This window comes from Rhineura floridana, chromosome 16 (genome assembly GCF_030035675.1).
Source record: "Rhineura floridana isolate rRhiFlo1 chromosome 16, rRhiFlo1.hap2, whole genome shotgun sequence".
Lineage (NCBI taxonomy): Eukaryota > Metazoa > Chordata > Lepidosauria > Squamata > Rhineuridae > Rhineura > Rhineura floridana.
This window is the reverse complement of record NC_084495.1, coordinates 3,890,838-3,896,837: the sequence shown is the minus strand read 5'-3', so window position 1 is coordinate 3,896,837 and position 6,000 is coordinate 3,890,838.

Here is a 6,000-nt window from a genome sequence, read left to right as displayed (position 1 = left end):
CACACACAAGACAAATCTTCATTTATTTTGTATTTACTTTAAGAATATCAGAAACGCCTACTGGGTCAGACCAATGGCCCATCTAGTCCAGCATTCTGTTCTGACAGGGGCCAACCAGATGCCCATTATGGGAAGCCCGCAAGCAGGACACGAGCACAACAGCAATCTCCCCATCTGTGGTGCCCACAAACAAACAAAAAACCCCTACCCATATGTCGTAAACTTTCTTTGTAGAGGAGTTGCTCCATGTGACTGCCCTTTTCTGAACCTACAATATAGTTGTTGAAGGGAGGAGACCAGAACTGTACACAGTATTCCAAATGCAACCGCACCCTTGATTTCTATAATAGCATTATGATATTATTTTAATGATCCCTAAGCATGCTAATGATCCCTAGCATGGCATTCGCCTTTTTCACAGCTGCCACATGCTAGATCAACATCACAATCTCTTTTTGTTTTAACCAGTTTGAGCAATTAGGTATCATCAGCAATTCTGGCTACCTCATTGCTCTCCCTTAACTCTAGATCAGTGTTCTTCAGCCTCGAGTCCCCAGATGTTGTTGGACTACAACTTACATCATCCCTAACCATTGACTAAGCTGTGTGAGACTAATGAGAATTGTAGTCCAACAATTTCTGGGGGCCCAAGGTTGAAGAACAGTGCTCTAGATCATTTATGAACAAGTTAAAAACACAGGTCCTGATACTGATCCGGGGGGGACAGGACTCCATTTTCTACATTGTGAGAACTGTCCTTTTATTCCTACTCTCTGCTTCTTGTTTCTTAACGAATTCCTGATCCACAAGAGAATCTCTCCTCTTATTCTGTGACTGCTAAACTTACTTAGGAACCTTTGGTGAGATAGCTTGTCAAAAGCATTTTGAAAGTCTAAGTACACAATGTCAACTGGATCATCTTTATCAATATGCTTGTTGGCACTCTCAGAGAACTCTAATAGGTTACTGAGACAGGACTTAGCTTGCAGGAGCCATGCTGGCTCTGCTTCAGCAAGGCTTGTTCTTCTATATACTCGGTAACTATGTAGCAATACTTTCCTTTATTCAGCTCTCCTGCACCTTTGTCTCCAGCTTAAAAAACCAGGACTCAGAGAAGGGCTGCAAGGGGCAACTGCAGGCCAATTAGCATCCACCCTCCTCCTCCCCACATGGCTAGCCTGGCTCCCTCCCCTCTTCCTTTGTGTCACAGTGCAGTGGTGATCAGCCGGCTTGTACATGGGAAACTGTGGATAATCCATGCAACCTCTTCTGGTGCTTTGTTTACACTGGATTGCTGCTGCCAGCTTGACCTTCCCACTGCCATATTAAAGGCAAAAAATACAGTTTAAAATAAAGTTTAAACAAAATCCACATTGATTTTTCCTATGCCATCTTGGCCCTCAAGCTGGTGGTTTGGCATCTGATGCACTCTATTCAAGTAGCAACTGCTGATTTTCTCACAATACAGAGTTTGAGGAGTTTTCAGATGTGGAAATACTGACTGCCCATTAGCTACTGGGCTAAATTCAAGGTTCTGGTTTTGGTCTACAAAGCCCTATACAGATTGGGACTAGGATACCTGCAAGACCATCTTACCCCTTATAAACCCAGTCGCAGGGCCGGATTAAGCTGAGGAGGGCCCCTAGGCTGATTGGTGTTTGGGCCCCCCTATCCCCACGCTTCACCTACCTTTCCATTGTTTTTTGCAGCGCGCGCAGGTTGCCATCAGTCAAGATGGCGGCAGAGGTTTCCCTAAGGAGCTGAAGCCTCTGTCGCCATCTTTGTTGATGGCAGCAACGCGCACGTGTAGCATGCATGCGTGCCATCAGCCAAGATGGTGGCAGAGGCTTCAGCACCTTAAGGAAACCTCGGCCACTATCTTTATTGACGGCAAATCTGCATGCCGCAAAAAACAATGGAAAGGTAGGTAAAGTGGGGGGATGGCGGTCCGCAGATGCTTCCACGGATCACGGAAGGAGAGCGGAGGGCCCCCTGTAGCTCCAGGGGCCCTCAGGCCAGTGCCCTATGGGCCCCCAAGAGCTCCCGGCCCCTAGGCTTCAGCCTACTAAGCCTAATGGATAATCCGGCCCTGCCCAGTTGATCACTACACTCTGCAGGTGGGGGCTTCCTACAAATACCATCTTATCAGGAGGTCTGTTCTGCACAACATAGGAAGCAGACCTTTAGTAAAGTGGCACCAACCTTTAGGAATTCCCTCCCCTTAAATATTAGACAGGTGCCATCTCTGTTATCTTTTTGGCGCCTACTGAAGACCTCCCTCTTTCAACAAGCCTTTTAAGTTGAGACCTTATCCCAGTCTGCATCTGTGTTGGAACTGCCTTTTAATATGTTTCTAAAGCTTTTTTAAAAAGATGTTTTTAAAGATGTTTTGTTCTGATATATTTTAAAGTCTGTTTTTATGAAGTTTTAGAGTGTTTTCTTAGTGTTTTTGTTTGCTGCCCTGGGCTCCTACTGGGAGGAAGGGTGGGATATACATTCATTAAGTACATACACACATACTCTCTTAAAAGGATGCTATACACCTATGTAGACTAAGCATATATTCAAGCATCCTTCTGGATCCACACATGCAGCAGAAAAGGTGCATTTAAGCTGGACATGTGAACAGTCCCTTAATCTTCCACGGGGACGACTTAAACAGATGGCTACTACTGGCCTCCAGTGCTAGCTACTTGTCTGAGAGCTGGAAGAGCCCATGGCCTCTTCCCACTCCTCCAATACACTTCATTGGCTTGTTTATTTGCATTATTCATTTCTATTCTGCCGCTTAGTCAAAACAGTTCCCAGGGCAGTTCACAATATACACCCGGCTTTTTTAAAACACTTACACACACATAACTCATTCTTCTCCCACGCAGAGAATTCCTCACCACATATGGATGGTGTTACTGCCTTCTGTCTACATTTGCACCCTCTAGCGCAAACAGGGTTCATCCCAGTTCATCCTCACAACAATCCTGTGAAGTAGGTAATGAGGACGGCAAGCAGGCTACATGGTTATGTGTGTGTGTGTGTGTTTCAGACCACCTCTCCCTGCTGCAAGTCCAACACCCTGGTGCCACTACACCCCCCCCACACGCAATCTCTCACATACACACTGTTTTGCTTGGCTTACAAAGGTTTTCACTGTTGCTCTTGCAGCTCCATCTGATTCTACAAACTCACACTCTCTTACCCTGTTCTCCCAACAAAATATGTTCTTCAGCTTCTGAAAAAGCTGAGACATGCCAGGCACTGAAAGCATGAAAAATGGTCCATTTTGCCCTGAAATATTTGAAACCCTGATGCAAACTTTTCAGTTTTCTGCAAAGAATAAACACTTTGCAATAAGTCCAATGCTAAAGGATTCTTCTGAGCTGGGTTGCCCCCTCCACCAACTGATGTCTTCTGGGCTCCCCATTCAGCTGCTTCTGGCACCAGCTGCAGTGGGAGACTTCAGGAGTCCCAATGGGTGACAGCTGCAGCTGTTGGTGTTGCTTCTAGCAGGTAAGGACGGGGTGGAAATTCGATTCAGTTTGCATTTAAAGCCGAATCCATCAAATTCACATTTTCTGCAACAATATGAGGACCAAATTCCAGCCATCCCTCAAAGTTCACACTGAATCTGAATTTTGTGATGTAGTTCTCCAAGCGATGTTGTCAAGAATGCATCATATTGGGAGAAAATTCTTACAAAAATGGGTACATGGTCAAGCCTGCATACAAAAAGGGTTTGATCAAGAGAAATGCCCACTAAAAGGCTGAAGGATTCTCAGAGGGTTAAAAAAAAATCTTTGCAAATAATGCCGCAGAAATGTGGAGAACTGAATTTAAAATTGGAAAAATGAGAAAGCAAGAGAAGCAAAGCTGACAGATGTTGCCATCCCTACTAGCGGGCTACACAGTGAGGGAGGAAGGTCTTGTTGGCTCCATGATGACACCTTGTGATGAGATGAGACAGCTTCCCATGAAGCCAACCAGAGAGGGAACAAGCCTTTCTTGCCCCTTGCTTCCTCCAGTCTAGAAAAAAACATGGCAGCCACTGGGAAGTGACACAAAGGTGAGCTGGGGGGGGGGAATTTGGGAAACCCTTTATGTCCCCCCCTTCCACTTCTCCCCAGTTTGGTTCAAAATAGTTCAAACAAGAAATTTCAGTTTGGCCTTAAGTACACAGCATGCATTTGCAGTCAAATCCCATGGTCACAGCTGCACTAAAAGCACGGATTACTTTCATAGCCTCTTACCTGTCATGCCTTCCTTCCATGAAGCCTCAGAACTGCCGAGAATTCTTTCACTGAGATATCTTACCCTCTCATGCAAACACCTGAGTCCAGAAGGAAGGCAGAACAACTATTAAACTGTGTTGGAATTGCTTTTAATATATTTTTAAAGCTTTTTTTAAAAAACAAGATGTTTTTAAAGCTTTTTTTTTATTTTAAAGATGTTTTTAAGGATGTTTTTTTAAATATATTTTAAAGTCTGTTTTTATGATGTTTTAGAGTGTTTTTAGTGCTTTTGTTTACCACCCTGGGCTCCTACTGGGAGGAAGGGCGGGATATAAATCTAATAAAGAAATAAATAAACCCTGCTTAATACACTGTCAGTGTTCAAAGCACTTCACATATATTATGTCAGTAATCCTTGGAGATCTTGTGGCTGGAAGGCAGAATAGAAATCTTTTAATTTATTAATTATCAATGTTCCTTACAACAGCCCTGTAACAAAGGTTTGTATTGCTAGACCCATCTGACATGCTGAAAGTTGGGTGGTGGTGGTTGAAGCAAATAAAATAATGGCTTGCAAAAGGGCTCAGGAAAAATCTGAGCCATGTCCTGGCTTCACCATGCACTCCTGTTAGGGGTGAGTACCGCCCACAAAAATTGGTTCAAACCCCAATTTAGTGCTTTAGAAAACAGCTTGGTTCTGCTCTGCTGAATTTAGTGGCTGCCCAGTTTGGGCCCAAATCCTGATCTGGGAAGACTGAACCTTTGTGCCTTTCCATTCACTATTATGAGGATTTTTTAAAAAAAACACCACAATATTTTGTATAGGATTGGATGAAATATAGTGGTGTAGTAGCCCCTCCTGAGTGGATAAAGCCAAATTCCGAACAAATATGTCCAGGTTTTGTGTGTGTGTGTGTGTGTGTGCTGGGCACCTTTAAAGTATGGAACCATCTACTTTTTTAAAAAGCTGAATTGAATGAATCCTCCCTCTCTCCCCTTCTCTCAACATCCTGGAATTATACAGCCACGAGAGTAGCTGTACACTATAGCCAGTATGGATTTTTCACATTAAATTCAAAACACCCTCATTGCCATTCTGTAGCTCATTTCAAAACAAAACCTTATGAAACTTCTAGTCCTGAACTCAGAAACGCTTGCTTAACAACCTTCTAAATTTTCATGGCAATACACAAAACACTCAGAGAGAATCCAGAGTTCAAAGTCTAAAACATGTAAAAAAAAATCCAGACCCCTGTTGGACTTTTTTTCTGTCAGTGATCACATAATTTGTCAAAATTAATTAAAAATTAGCCATATTCACACAGTACCTGCAATCCTATTACTGACCTTGCCCCCATACTCTGACCTTCATCTGCTACAGTTTAAAAGTTAAAAAAAATGTATGGCTAATTTTTAATTAATTTAAGAAAATTAACATTGGAGTCTATAATAGCATAGGCATGCTCAGTAAGAACCAACTGTCAGTGTTCTAAAAGACAGACTCACAGCTGTTTGGCTTGGCTAATGAGGGTTAGCTTTGGTTTAAATCTGGGTGGGGACTTGATGCAGAGTAGGCTTTTGATAAGATCTTTTGGCTGCTCCCATTCCAAACCCTTGAAGCTTTTGGAGTTCCTCAGGAGTTCTCCAATTGACGGAAGTTCCTCTACTTGAGCCTCTGTCAAGAGTGTTTACTAAAAGGGTACTTTTACCTTCATTTTTGTTGGGCTGGGAAACATGGCAGGGGTGCCCTGTTTCACCATTCCTTTTTGATGTA